Source organism: Thermobia domestica, chromosome 17 (assembly GCF_964235325.1).
Source record: "Thermobia domestica chromosome 17, izTheDome1.hap1.1, whole genome shotgun sequence".
Classification (NCBI taxonomy): domain Eukaryota; kingdom Metazoa; phylum Arthropoda; class Insecta; order Zygentoma; family Lepismatidae; genus Thermobia; species Thermobia domestica.
The window spans coordinates 155,577,079-155,593,389 of NC_137470.1; the positions used below are offsets into that span (position 1 = coordinate 155,577,079).

Genomic DNA, 16,311 nt, shown 5'->3' on the forward strand with positions numbered 1-16,311 from the left:
TGTTGTACTGTATGGAGCAGAACATGGACATTACACGAAAGTGACGAAAACGACTGGAAGCTTTCGAAATGTGATCGTGGAGAAGAATGGACAAAATTAGCTGGGTCCAACGGAAAAGGAATGAGAGGGTGTTAGAAATGGTGAGAGAGAAAAGAACGATTTTAAATAGTATTAAGAAGAGGAAGAGAAACTAGTTGGAACATTGGTAAGAAGGAACTGTATAATGAGGTACGTCCTAGATAGTATGTTGTCAGGAAAGAGAGGGAGATGAAGGCTACAATTAATGAACGATATAAAAACAGAAAGATCATACCTGAAGACGAAGAGGTTAGCGGAGGACCTTGGAGCATAGAAGCTTCTCAGCTGCTGCAGGTGACCTGCCAATAACGGTAGAATAGCCATAATGAAAAACTTCACAACCTCTCGCAACACCATTTAAACTTTTAGAAACATCTTAAAAATCTTGGGAGGTATGGAAAATTGACCTATTAACCTTCTTCTCCTACATGGTAGTGAAACAGATACTTTCTCCGAAATCCGGTGTTGCCAAGAAATTCTAGCTAGCTGACAATTCTCGACCAGAGGAGTGCGTATTCCTCTCCGTCACTTGAGAAAGGTTTTGGCGAAAAAGAAAAAAAAAGTGGCGTAGAAACTCCGAATGGTTTGTGTTGTTTTGTTATTAGACATTTTCAGTGAAAAAATCTTCCTTCTTCCTTTGGAGAGGAACTAAATTCGAACTGGACGGCAGCTCTCGGGGAAAATAGGGGGTGAGCAAAAGCTGATCTTGTCCGTCACATGAATAAGAAATGGAATGTGTTAAATGTTTTGGCGAAGAAAAAAGTAGTCTGGAAACTTCGAGTGCTTGATGTTGCTTTGTTATTTGACACTTTCAACCTGCTTTCAACAGAATACTTTTCCATTGAGAAGGAATGATCTATATATGCAGGCAAGTTGGTCAATGTTTGTTTATTTCCCCCTTCTCTATATAGAAAGAAAGAACCCACATGTGTAAGCCATTAATCACAGTGTAATGGGGACCAAAGCTATGGCAACGTCGTTGAACATAAGTTAAGTTACAATGTCACTAGAAAGAGGATATGATTGTTCGGACAGTTCCGATTACCATCCACTAAGGTTTTTAAGACTCTGCCAGTTCTATACTACAGAAATTAGAAAAAATCTTTTAAGAGATTTCAAATTCAGTTTCTGCAATTCACAGTTACTTTTTCCAAAATTTATTTTCTCTACAGGGAAAGTAAGAAACTGTATTGAAGATCTAGCACACAAAGAAAAATTACTCACAAACTGTTGTTAGTTTACAAAGCCGAGAACAAACCCATAAAAAGCTCCTACTTGTACAGACTCGGAGATTTTAAAATATGAGTATCTTCTATCAAAAGTTGGTGCATTATATCAGATAAGGACAACTGTCGTACATTCATAGACAAGAAGGATTACAGGAAAAACTTGCTTTCCAAAATAGATACATTTCCCACAGCCAAAAACCCTGAAAGTTGATTCGCCTTCTTTACCTTTCATATTAAGTTTTCCGAAGATACATAAATATCCTTTAAGACCCATTATTTCAGGTCAAAACTCACTAACGTACAGGTTACTGAAATTGTTAACTTCAATTATCACTGACAATACCTAAAAATTTAAGTATGTAATTAAAAACAGCATGGAGATCATTCCAGCTATAAAACCACTAGTAAACGCAGTCAATCTTAAATTAGCGTCCAATGATATCACAGATATCCTCGACTGTAACCCTATTGATCTTCCTATTTTCTGCACCCAGCAATGGTTACAAGTCCATAATGTTTCGGATCTTACTAAAAATCACTGAACTACTTGAACTGGCCTTCGTAACAGCTATTTTACATTCAAAGAAAAAAAAAATACCTCCAAGAAGATGGTTTCACTATGGACAGTCCTCTGTCTCCTCTATTGCTTAACATCGTTTACAACCATTTCGAAACAAAAATTTTGAGTAAAGAAAGATGTAAATGCGCATATGTATTCAAATTAATTAGACACAATGCCATCAGCGTAAATCTGTCTTCAGCATTGGGGGGAACGGATAAGACCATGCCCAGAGTTTTTTTTTTTTTTAAGATATGTTCAAAGTAGTTATGAAGTTGAAAATCAATGCTGTGGAAGGTTAGGGAAGCAGAGTTGTCTTCAACATTGAGAGAGGGCAGATTTGAGGCTTTTTTTTTGGGGGGGGGGGGGGAGGGTGAGATTCATATTGCGGTAGATGAATCTGATTTCTTAGGTGAACTTGTTGTATTATTATACAGCGGAGCAGTTGTATTCCAAAACCCTAATCACTTCCTTATCAAATCCATAGGAAGTGCTGTTTGACTTTGGTGAATACGTGATAGTCTGATAAAGCTAGATCTGGGGAATGAGAAGGATGATCTAAACTGAAACCCTCGATCATACAATGTATGTTCTTTGTAGTGCTTGATGAACAGGAGCATTGTCCTGAAGAAAGAGGATTCCTTTTTTCAATTTTCCACGGCATTGCACTTTAAATTTGTCCTCCAGTTTTGTGCATGATGCAGAGTAATACTCTCCATTAAATGTATGATCCTTGAGTAGATAGTCTATGAGTACGACTTCGTCCTTATCTCTGAAGAATGTTGCAAAGACTTTCCCAGGCGAATTCTGTTTCTTGAACTTCTTGGGGTGGGGAAACCTGAATGCTGCCACTCCATTGCCTATTGTTTCGTTTCAGGATTGTAATGGTACAACCGTGTTTTGTCCATGGTTACTATCCGTGAGAGGTATTGCGGTCAAAATGGAAGATGACTTTCATTGGTGCCCTCATTCTTTCACGCTTTTGATCTGCTGACAAATTTTTTGGAACCTATTTTGTCGAGAGCTTGCGCATTCTCAACTTACTACAAATTATTCTACTGACGTTCCCGAGAAATACCCACAATGTCTGCGACTCACTTCCTCACCACTGCATATAATGTAGGAGAGTCTCGTAGTGTTTCACTGATTTTCTAATAAATTTGTTTCGCTGACTTTTCCTGGTGGAACAGAAATTTTGATAACAGCTGTAATCTCGAGGTTCCGGAAATTCGCTGGTTGGGCAAGCATGATTACTTCAGGAGTCTGAAAAAGCAATAAAAATTTCGTTGAACTTTACAGTTTCATCATTCTATCTGCACTCGGACGCTGGTTGGGTTACGAATTTTTCACAGCCCCTCGCATTTCTGAAAACCTGAGCCAAGTTGGATGAAAATTTGGCATAAATGTTTCCATGAAAACTGGCAAAAGTTCCGAAAACACACTTTACAAATCTAAAAATCACTATAAAGATGAGTTAGTAACTTCAGTAAGTTAGGAGGTTTTTTTTTTTTTTTTTTTTTTTTTTTTTTTTTTTTTTTACTTTTACTTTAATACAGGCCTATATAAGGTGTGACGAAAAGGAATATCTCAACTAGAAGGAATATATATATATATATATATATATATATATATATCGGGTGTTGCAAAATAAGTGTTACAACTCTAGGGAGGTGACTCCTGACACTGAGACAAGAAAAAAAGTTCTCTTGAACTTTTGGCTATCGGGCATTTTTTCTGATCTACAAGATGCCGAAAGCGTGGGAAAATGATTTTTGGACGCCAATAGTTCGGAATCTATCGAACGTAAACAGGGCGGGTAAAAAATTAACTGAAGAAGTCATACCTGCTGTATTGAATTGTGCATGTTTTGCAATCCTACCATGCACGCGCAAGGGATTCCCCAAAGGAACGTAGGGAGTCCCAGATAATCTCCCAAATGAAAATTGGTCTAAGTGGATATGAACTGATAGGGTGTCTACCAGGTAACAATAATTCGTTTGTATTAAATCGATATCTGGAACAAATACAAAATGACGGACGCCTTCATGCCCGTTGTGTGTGGTTGCATAATCGCCAGGTACGGATGTTGGCCAACAGTGACTTTCTGAGTATTAAGTGTAGCGAATTTGTACTTAAATGTTCTAGAAAGACATCTGGAGTGTCAGTAGACCACAAGAGATGAAACAGGGTGATTCAAATGTGTGGAAACACGTAACGAAAAATGCCCAGAAATGCACTCATACTCAATAATCGTGAGTTCAAAGCGTCGGAAATGTAAGGAATAGCATCAAGAACATGAAAGCCATTACCAATACACCAATAATATTCCCTCAAACCGATGCAATATGATGTGCACGGTTGCATATCAATAAGGATTCAACAACTGAGGCGAAATTGAAATTGTGCAAGGGGACTCACAAGAAAACTGGGGAAACTAAAGGAATGTCACTAGTGGGATCGCATGATCGATATTGAAATGTGGCCGATGTGTGTGTTGATATCGGCATGTAGCTAATGAACAAATGTCAAGAACAATTAGAATAATAACAATAGGTGCCTTCCATTTCAATTCAGGCAGAGCATGTACCATCACCATCTCATATATTGTTGAAACTTTTTTTATAGCAACTAGACATGTTTTTAAGAGACCCATATTTTTTTGTTTTGTCGAAAAAAATTTTCCCGCCAAGTAATGGGCCATCAAAGACGGGGAGTACAATTTATGAATTGTAGAAGACATGGAAAATGGTTAACTTCGGAGCCTCACCATTCGGCTATGGAGACAGGTAGAATTATAATTCTTGTTGTGGTATGTACATAGGGATATAAATAAACTATATTTTATTATAGTTTGGTTTGCGCATGCGTATCTTTTTGTACATAAATTAACAAATGAACGTCAATTTATCTGAAAAGTCGAAGTTTGCGAATTTTTTTCGAGCACTTCCGGTTCGAATTTTAAAATTCTGTTTTCACCGTTGGTAAGACCTGGTTACCCGCTTTCCGAAAAAAAAAAATTGTATCGCTTCTGTGTGCAACCGTTTTGTCGCAAAAAATTCGAGAAATTGTAAAAATTTTCAAAAATCGCCATTTTTGAGCGCCATTTTCTCGAAAACACCATCTTTTAAAATTCTGAAATTTTGTCAGATGGTTCAACCTTAAATTAGTAATAAATACACCAAATACCATTCTCGACCAATGCTTCATGAATTAACTGCAACCTTTTAAAGTTAGCGAAGTTTCGTTAACTTTGATGTCACAGTTAGCAACACTGGGAACAATAAAAGTGCAATGATTTGATGATGTTTGTGGTTCACATTCACTAAATGAAGAATAAAATGTTTTCTTGACTGTTTTTTTTTTTCATTATTTTGATCAAGAAGGCTCTCTGAAATAGTAAAATGGGCCTCCCCCTACTCCTCCGTTTTCTTAAACCGAAATAATCTGAGGTGGAAATTACGATAACGAAACACACAAATTTTAAGTTTACTTAAAATGGCCATCCAATAAATTCTGATGATCTACAAAAACCCTGAGCTATTACCTCAGTGAAGATTTGGAATGCTCCAAATAAAGTCTCAATTAAGTGCGATGTCATTACAGTGATCGAAAAAGGACAAAAAGTTAAAAAAAGAAATCGAAACTTTTCTTACGCGTCCCAAAGAAATGTACTGACTTTTTAAACAGAACAATCCCAACATAAGAATGGGTCACTCGGAATTTTACAGTATTCGACTAAAGTGGGACAGTCCGCAACCTGCGATGGAAGTGTGTATGTGTGTATGTGTGTATTGTGCAAATTTTAAGTTAGCTGCTACTGCGTTGCTACAAATCAAAGGTGCAGCCTGTATTGAAGCTGTCATGAGTGACCTATTTCCTTTAGTAGTATGATCCGTAGAAAATGACAACTGTCTTCTTCAACAATGTGGTGAATGTCCTGGAGTGGAAGAAATAAGTGTGGTGTCTTTAATTATTGATCCTGATGAAAATGAAAGTGTTACGTATACCATATGGGAAAACAATAATCTCGTTAAAAAAACTGACACTTTCTGTTTTCGTATCGTACATTGCTGGTTTAACTGTAAGAATTGTAATTCATGACTACATCAAGAATTAATTGCTACCGAAAAGCACCGTATAAAATTTCAAGATACAAATTCTATTTTACTTCATGTGGACTTCGCTGAAAACTGGACTGTTATTCTGCAAAGTGAAATTCAGAGTTCTCACCGGAATATGAAACAACTGACAGTTTTGTTGTAATAAACGACGATAAAACACACGATTCGGCTCATGTACTCATAGCCATAGACAAGATTCTAAAAATACTCGAAGAAAAGCGAAAATATACTTTATAAAAAAAGGTTTGAATACGAGAAAATAAGTGTCTACAATTTCCCAAACCGTGTCAGTGATTTCTGATGGCGCTGCATCCCATTTTAAAAATCGATTTAAGGTGTTCGACATGCAGTTTAAGATGTTTGCAGTGAAACCGGCCATGCATGGTCTCTGCGACGGTATTGAGATAGGGGGGGAGGTGTAAGAATGTGGCAACGCGGCATAACCTTAGGCAAATACAGATACACAGTATTAAAACCGCAGAAGAAAAAAAATGAAATGAAATCTTTAAGTTTTACGTCCCACGATTATGCCGGTTAGGCTAAAGGAGACTGTGATTATGAGAAATGAATGAAATGCAGTAAGTGGGAGGAAACGGGATAACCCCGAGAAAACCCACGAGCACGGTGTTTGTCCACCACAAAGCCCACACGGCGCGATTTGGGATCGAACCAAGGACCCCAAGCACGGGAGGTGAACGCTCTACCACTGAGCCACCGCGCCCCCACTAAAACCGCAGAAGAATTCGTGAGTATAGGGCAAGTACAAACTCCGGGTATTACTCTCGTTTTGTTGCCTGGAACTGAATTCGACGACTTCCGGAAGAAAAAAAGGGAAAGTATGCGACCGGTAACTGGTATTCAAGGAAGTTATCTTTGGCTTTCGGAAAATGGCAAAGTTTTTATGGCAGTAACGGGTCACCATGAACTAACTTCATGCTTCCCCCAAAATCGAACTTCTGCAATTCAAAGTGTAGATTTAAGAAATCTGCAAAAAGGAACTTTTGTTACATACTATGTATGATAACCAGTGGTGCGTAGCAGAAATATTATAAATAAATCATGAATTACGTGAAGTGCTGTTTATGCTTCCACATGGACATTCAGCATTTGTGACTATAGACAATGTGCTACGCAGGGGCGGATCCAGAGGCGGACTTCTTGAGGGGGGGGGGGAATACTGCTACTTAGAGCTACGAGCTCCAAACTCTGAGATCGGTTTTATTTATATATAAAATAAAAATGTTTCTTCCCCCTAGATCCTCTCCTGGACAAGTTGTGAGTGAGCCAACACCTATTGGAGCACCTGCACGGTTACATGCTATTAGACACCAATCAAGCAAATGATTGGTCTATGTAAAAAATAATAAAAAAAAAAGAATCAGTGAAATTTTGTTTCCGAAGACCATTTTAAGTAAGTGAACTTGAAATTTGTGCATTTCGTAATCGTAATTTCCACCTCAGACTATTACGGTTTAAGAAAACGGAGGAGTAGGGGGAGGGTCATTTTACTATTTCAGAGAGCCTTCTTGATCAAAATAATAAAAAAAAATGTCAAAAAAAAAACATTTTATTCTTCATTTAATGAATGTGAACCACAAACATCATCAAATCATTGCACTTTTATTGTTCCCAGTGTTGCTAACTGTGACATCAAAGTTAACGAAACTTCGCTAACTTTAAAAGGTTGCAGTTAATTCATGAAGCATTGGTCGAGAATTGTATTTGGCGTGTTTATTACTCATGTAAAGTTGAACCATCTGACAAAATTTCAGAATTTTAAAAGATGGTGTTTTCGAGAAATGGCGCCCAAAAATGGCGATTTTTGAAAATTTTACAATTTCTCGAATTTTTTGCGACAAAACGGTTGCACACAGAAGCGATACAAATTTTTTTTTCGGAAAGCGGGTAACCAGGTCTTACCAACGGTGAAAACAGAATTTTAAAATTCGAACCGGAAGTGCTCGAAAAAAATTCGCAAACTTCGACTTTTCAGATAAATTGACGTTCATTTGTTAATTTATGTACAAAAAGATACGCATGCGCAAACCAAACTATAATAAAATATAGTTTATTTATATCCCTATGTACATACCACAACAAGAATTATAACTCTACCTGTCTCCATAGCCAAATGGTGAGGCTCCGAAATTGACCATTTTCCATGTCTTCTACAATTCATAAATTGTACTCCCCGTCTTTGATGGCCCATTACTTGGCGGGAAAATTTTTTTCGACAAAACAAAAAATATGGGTATCTTAAAAACATGTCTAGTTGCTATAAAAAAAGTTTCAACAATATCTGAGATGGTGATGGTACAATTTTACATTTTTTTTGCCTGAGTTGAAATGGAAGGCACCAATAGTGACACAATTTATTTTTTTCCTTTATGCTAAACTTCTTTAATTATTTTTGAGTTATGCTTCTCGGTTGTTTTTTTTTTTTTAGGATAACATAAAATTAAAAATAAATGAGTGATGCAAAAATAATACATGACTTCAGTATTCCGAGGAGGACGGTGGATCAGTGGTAGAGCACTTACTTCTTGTGTAGGGTCCCTGGTTCGATCCCCGGCCAAGTAAGTTTGTGGTGGACAATATCGTGTCTGTGGGTTTTCTCGGGGTATTTCCGTTTCCTCCCACTTTCTCATTCCACCAATTCTCCCATCATCATTCACTTTCTTTAAACATCCTTCTCCTTTAGCCTGAAGGGCATAATCGTGGGACGTTAAACTGAAAGATTTCATTTTTTCATTTTATGCCAGTATTCCGAGTGGAACTCAAACCCATTCCAGACAGATAAGCCTAATGCCTTAGTTCGCTCGACCGCACTAACTAGACATTTTGTTGAAAATAGATAGATAGAAAACTTCCGGATTTTTCAGAAAATACAATCTCTTTGGCAAAATGTTATTTTGCTTCTCAGCAGTGTGTATTTTGCTGAGCCAAAGCCAGCAGATCTTTTAATCATACTTTTCTTTGAATAACTACTTGTTAAAATATGTCTGAATGTCAAACGAAGCAGTTTCTCCAAGGGAAAATATTACGAAACATTGCTCCTTTGTTGAAATATGATGTTAAAAATAGTCCTAAAGGCTAGGAGAGCTTTGTGTAAAAACACCACAGGCGAAATGCTCATCCTTCATCCTCCCCTTAGGGCAGTAACGTAGCCAGGATTTTTGTTTGAGGGGAACCTTAGTGTTGTTATATGCGTTTGTGTGTGTTTGTCGAGGGAGATATTTAGGATAAACTAGTAATAAAACGAAATGTAATAAATCAGTTAATATAATACATTTATATAAAATATTAAACTGTATTTGACAGGTAACAGAAATAACCACAAAAGAAATCTAAAACTCTGGCTTTGATAAATGAATGAAAACAATAAACAATGAGCAAGGATCGAACCGAAGTATTCACTAGTAGACAAAGATTTTTCTAGATTCCTAGTTGTCGCAATAAAACATAAGAACTGAAAAAAAGAACTAAAATAGAACTAGAACAAGTTCTGAAGTACATTGTCAAAACTCTTTAGGGGGAAGGGCCTTCACTCCCTTCTCTAAGACACTACCTGGGAGTAATAGTGTTATTTGTCCATCCCTGTTAACTGTAGCAGTGCAAATACTCAAGTGACTCCTGAAAATTTGATGATTTTGGGTTTTGTCACTTTTCTATTACAGGAGCAATATGAAAAATAAATAACATTAACCCTTAACACACCAAGCGGGGTCCTCTAAGGACCCCAGAGGGTGATATTTGGTGATACTGCTGAAACTATAAGAACCAATTTATTCTCAATGTTTATATGTGTCGTGCATCCTTTTGGGATATCTGCTACATAATTGGATCAATGATACGTTCGTTAAAAAAGTCCAAAAAAAATAAGTTGAGAAATTAAAATAATACTTGGGATCCCTAGAAAGACCCCAGCTTGGTAAACAACGTTGACGATTTAGGCTTGGTGCGTTAAGGGTTAACCAGTGTTAGCAGTTTAAGCTGGAAAGTTCGTTCTTGTATATTGAAGATTCATTTGTGTGTTTATTTATTGAACTTCGTCCCTTTTGAGCATCGAGGTTATATGAGACGATGCAGTTTAAGGTGAAATTCGAACCACCGTAACGTGTTCAAATGTTAGTGCAATTTTGGATTGTGAAAAAGTTTCTGCTTGGAGAAAACCGACTTAAAAAAAAAAAATCTAGAGAACTACACTGGAAGGTTAATTGAGCTTTTAGTGTACCTGAAGATTAATTTCTGACTATTTTTGTATCTTTTGTCACAAAAACTGTATGTGTATATATAAGAATGAAAGTGATTGTATTTGTGACTTCAGAGTGCTTCAACCACCCGACTGATCTCGATCAAATTCTCAACATACAGGGTTTTTATAAAGTATGGACGGATTTAATTCGCTTATAATTCACATAAAAATGCTCATATTGAAATCAAATAAAGTGCAAACGGTAGCGGAAGGATTAATGTTTTACCTGTAATCTGCACCAACTCAGTTCATTCACCGCCACACCTCCAACTGGGCGCCACTAGGAATCGACTTCTGTGGGCTGTTGATGATGTTTTCCCTTACCCTGCTCACTGTTGCAGGCGATGTTGGCGGCCTCCCACTTCGAGGACGGTCCAGGACGCTTCCTGTCTCCAAGAACTTAGCATGCCACTTTCGGATTGCACTCTCAGTCGGTGCCGGCTTTTTGAACTCTTTGGTGAACTTTCGACACACCAGAATTGGTGATTTTAGCTCTGCGTACCACAGAACACATTGCGCTTTCTCTTTCACCGACGCCATCTTTGATACGGTAACAGTGTTGCCAACTAAAAATTTAATCCTTCCGCTACCGTTTGCACTTTATTTGATTTCATTATGAGCATTTTTATGAAAATTATAAGCAAATTAAATCCGTCCAGACTTTATGAAAACCCTGTAGATGAGGTTCGGGCCTGGGAGTGTTTTTATTATTTTGACGATAAAACGTAGGGGAGGGAGATATACAGAAATTAAATAAAACCTAATAACTCTTGAACCACGAGATAGATCTCGGTCAAATTTTCAACATAAATGAGGTTCAGGCCTGGAAATGCTTTTATCATTTGACTTCGATGTTGCAACTTAGGGAAGGGGAGGTACTTAAAAATGATCGAAAATGACTGATAGTGTGGAATCCATAGTTTTCGAGTTCGCTGAGGTGAAGAGTGACACTTCCGATGCCGTTTAAATCCAAATTCAGCCCATAATAGTAGTATTCAATCTTTACTGTCATTTTTACCAAACACATGACGTAAGAAGTTTTGCATTTAAAGCTTTTATTTCAACCCAGCAAAGCGGGTAATCCACGCTACTAAATAAACAAATCGAAAAGCACTCATCGCTTATTAAAACCCCGTTCTTGTTCTACGTTTTTCGATTCAACAGACTAACAACAGTCTATACCATAAGGCTACCTGAATCCTTGTTGTATGCACACACTGTAGTTCTTACATTGATGCTTTTCGGGAGGAGGGGATTGATAAACAGAAATGACTAACCATTACGCTTAATATAACTGAATTGTATATAGCAAATATAATACCCATGTGATAAACGAATTTACAATAAATAAATAAATAATCTTGTTTTGATCGTGAAACAGTTCCAAAATTGATCAAAGCCTAACTGAAGCTGTACTCACCAAGAACACCCAGATTGCAAATTACACCTGAATGTTTCTGCATAGTTATTGCCTCTTAGTGAAGTGAAAGTGGAACACAGATTAAACGAGTGAGACTACAAATAAATGTTTAATTATCAATCGTACAGGATACAGGTTCGTTCACGTGAGGTATCGGAAATTTGCAGAGCTACGCGGAGAATTTCTTGGAATGCAGTAAATGTTAATCAACGGTGGTATAATTCACATATATTAATAGGAGGAGGAAACAACCGATTTATTTTACACACCACAATCCTCTGTAGGTGCGAATTAAACAACTTACAGAGAGTGAAAAAGCGGCTTGACTGGACCGGGGCTCGAACCCGGAACCTCCGGTAAACCGTGCCGATGCGTTAACCACTACGCCACCCAGTCTACTTCCCAGAACAGCCAAACACTCTCTCAATCCTACAGTCGGTGCTCTCCACTCGTGGTAAAATTCGTCTAGCAACGTTAAATTTTTGAAAGGTTGAGTGTTGAGGTAACACTAACTCTGCGGGAAACGTTCACTGTGCACTGTGAGTGTTTTTGGTGAATACAGCTTTAGTTAAGATTTAACCCTTTTGCACTTGCGCTATTTCTACCCTTTTTCACCCTGTTTTTCTCATATTCTTTCTGTCAGAGATACTAAATAAACACATCATGTTCTAAATCGTTTTATACAAAGAGCGTTCAAATGTGTATAATATTTTGCAAAAATGTTATGTAAGTTTTGCACAAATGTGTATATTTTTATTAGTTGCAATATGATGATGAAATTTTAGGTGAGCATACTTTGATTCGTTGGCTTCAAAATGGTAATAATTGTTGTTTCCGATTGTTCACAGATAAACCACAATGGACATTGGAGTACACATTAAGACCCTACAACGGTTGGTAATGGAATTAGTGTTCAAGACCGGTGATGAATCAACCACATCAATTCATAGGAAGTTGCTTACGATTTATTGAGGATCACACATTGGACCGCGCCAGTATCCAACGTTGGTTGCAGCTGTTTAAAAAACATAGACTCTTCAGATCAGGCAGAAAATTATGGCCTCCTTTTTCTGGGATCAATGCGGTGTCATTTTCATACACTTCTTGGAACTTGGCTCCGCAATTAACAAGGAGAGTTCTTGTTTGTCACTGGATAAGGTATGACGTGTTCTCCAGACTTCTTGGAACATGGCTTCGCAATTAACAAGGAGAGTTCTTGTTTGTCACTGGATAAGGTATGACGTGCTCTCCAGACTTCTTGGAACATGGCTTCGCAATTAACAAGGAGAGTTCTTGTTTGTCACTGGATAAGGTATGACGTGCTCTCCAGACTTGTTGGAACATGGCTCCGCAATTAACAAGGAGAGATCTTGTTTGTCACTGGATAAGGTATGACGTGCTCTCCAGACTTGTTGGAACATGGCTCCGCAATTAACAAGGAGAGCTCTTGTTTGTCACTGGATAAGGTATGACGTGCTCTCCAGACTTGTTGGAACATGGCTCCGCAATTAACAAGGAGAGTTCTTGTTTATCCCTAGATAAGGTATGACGTGCTCCCCAGACTTGTTGGAACATGGCTTCGCAATTAACAAGCAGAGTTCTTGTTTGTCGCTGGATAAGGTATGACGTGCTCTCCAGACCAAGAGACGGAGCTGCAAGGTAAGGTCATCAAACTCATCATGACAATGTCAAATCTCACACAGCCATGAGGACACAGCAAAAATTCCTTAGCCTCCCTGTAGTCCGAACTTGGCATCTTCGCATTTCGTCCTGTTTTGTCGTCTGAAGGCCCACGCTCGAAGAAAATATTCGACAGTGACAAGGCCTTCATTTCTTGTGTGAAACAATAGTATAAAATAAGTCAGCCACGTGAGTTTAACCAAAGTGCATTCAAGGCATGGAAAGAATATTGGACGAGATGTGTCATAGCAGATGCAGGTACATTGAGTGACATAGTCTTATGGCCAAAGGATCAAAGTATGTTCACCATCATATTGCAACTAAAGTTTATTCAAGGAACGTTCACTATCTCATGTAAAAAAATACAGGTAGTGATGGTTTCATTTTATTGGTTAAAGAGCCTTGGAACATCCATGCGGCAGAAGAAAATAACCCATTATCAAATAATTTTTTTTTTTTTTTTAATTTTCTCGTTGCTCATAAGGCTCATTACCAGAAACGCAATTTCCTTACAATTAAATAATAGAAACAACATTTTATCTAAAAACTAAATTGAATTAATGCAACAAAAGAGAATACTCATGTGTAGAAAGTGGTTTTGCCCTACCTTACGAACTAATAACACTTTACAATATGTAAAACACCGACAGGTAAACCTTTTGTTTAGTGGTGAAAAACATATTGTCCCCAATATTTTCCATAAGCTGTGTGAAAAGCATCCAACAATTGCCATAAAAGATATCGTGACATTAACTGCAGAATTTACTGGTGTGTCTATGTTTAGTGTTAATGGTGCTCGCAGTGAAAGATTAAAGAAAGGAACACTGTCTGCTCCTGGGAATAAACATCGACGTGGAAAATCAGTAGCGGAAGTTCAGTGTGATGAATTTGTAGGAACTGCTGTAAGGATAAAAGCGAATCAGTTTTATGTGAGAAATGAACCATCGACAATTGATAAAGTGCTATCCACCGTAAACAGTTATAGAGATTTACAATACTTAATTTAAAAGAACAAGGTTTTATGATCTACTGTGTGAAATCGGGTTCGAATTTGTCCGCAGAAGTCGAAAACAAATAATTATTGATCTTGAAGATATAATACTCTGGCGTACGGAATTCGTTCCTACAAACAAGATCAAAAAATATATTATCTTGATGAGAACTGGCTCAACGGAAGTCACACAACAACAGAAGTGGGGGGTTGACTCAAGTGTAAAAGATCGAAAGTAAGCGTTTTTTTAATGTTCGAGCACCGGGTTAAAAAGTTCTAAAAAAAAAAAAAAAAAAAAAAAAAGGACAAGCAACTGATTTTCCTACATATTGGAAGCAAAGGCGGGTTTTTCGAGGGAGGGGTCTTCTTTTTGAGTCCAACAAAGCGGACGATTATCGTGATGAGATGAACGGTGATGTTTTTATCAATTGGTTTCGAAAAATTTTGCCGAAATTCGAACCTAAGAGTGTGATTGTCATGGACAATGCGTCGTATCACATTGTAAAATCAGAGCGCATTCCAAATAGATCGTGGGTCAAAAACGAGATCATTAAATGGATGGAAAATAAAGACACCATACACAAGGACATGATAATAGACCAGATAATTCAGGTAATAAACGCAGCAAGTGTGAAATCAAAATATGATAAATATATTGTTGACAGTATGGCAGAAAACGCTAGCCATACTGTTTTAAGACTCCCTCCCTACCATTGTTTTCGTAATCCAATTCAGTTGGTCTGGAGTCAGGTCAAGGTTTATGTTAGAAGTAACAATACCACATTCAAAATCAAGGGCGGTAAGAGCTTGGCTCAAAAGTGTTTGACCAGCTAACAGCTGATAAGTGGCAAGACTGTATTAAACATATCATAAACGAGGAGAGAAAAAAATCTTAGAACTGGATGGAGTAGACTCACTTGTTGACCGTTTAGTTACATATATTGTTGACACAAGTAGAAGTAAGAGCGAGGACACAGATATGGAAGGGATTCAACCCATGTCAGATTCTCAATTCGCAATAGGTATGTTAACATTTTTTTTTTTAACTTTTCGCTTTTGTTTACTTTTAAAACCGCAAACGAATCATCAAATATCATTATTCTTATTTTGATCACGAGTAAGGAACAAATAAAAATTCAAACTTCAATATGTAGTAATTATTGCTTGTTTTTATAGTGCAAAATCACCATGCTTGATATTAATCGTTTCATCTGCAAAATCGCAATATTTCTGGTGGTGGTCTTATTTCGTAAACTGCGTGGTACAAGCACGTGCTTCTCGAAAGAAACACTGACTGATAGCCAATCATCCGATGACTAGCGGATTTATATCAGCATCAGAAGGTTTGTTGAATGAATTTCAGTAACAATCCTATAACCATCTGTGCAAAACTTTTTGAATGCCTCTTGTAAATGGCAATTAACACTAATATGAATTTAAAATTAGTACTACATACTATAGTTTATCTTACAAATGACTGTTTTGAATCTGAATTTCAAGGTTTCACTGCATGTTTGTATGGTGTGATATTTCTCTGAACACACTTCTAGATGTAGTTCTGGCCTCCTGCAACATGTCCTGGAATAAAACACAGTTTCCCTCTTTTCATCCTTTTATTGTAGACAGCACAATCTTTGCTATTACTTTTCTCATTGGCGTAGATGAGTGTGGTTTATTATTTAGCCGGCGGCACTGTGGCTCAGTGGTAGAGCGCTTACCTGCAGTGCGTGGAGTCTCTAGTTCGATCCCCGGCCAAGTAAGTTTGTGGTGGACAACATCGTGTGCGTTGGTTGTCTCGGAATACTGCCGTTTCCTCCCACCTTCTCATTCCATTAATTCTTCAATCAGCATTCACTTGTCTTAGTCATCCGTCTTCCTTAGCTTAAAGGGCATAATCTTGGAATATTAAAAATTGAAAGATTTCATTTCATTTTTATTATTTAGCCATTCTCCTTGGTCAGATGTGATAGTCTTCTTC

At 37.5% G+C, this 16,311-nt stretch overlaps 1 protein-coding gene across 7 annotated transcripts in view; it reads left to right on the top strand.

Moving 5' to 3' along the window:
* Positions 1-16,311, top strand: part of LOC145674431 (coiled-coil domain-containing protein 174-like) — a 200,117-nt gene that overhangs the window by 35,637 nt on the left and 148,169 nt on the right. For 2 of the 7 annotated variants that reach the window (XM_081744484.1, XM_081744481.1), the window contains one exon: positions 12,511-15,355. The exons of the other annotated variants lie outside the window; for them this stretch is intronic. The gene's annotated coding sequence lies outside the window, so the exon portion shown is untranslated. The remainder of the gene's footprint in view (positions 1-12,510; positions 15,356-16,311) is intronic. 7 annotated transcript variants of the gene reach the window in all.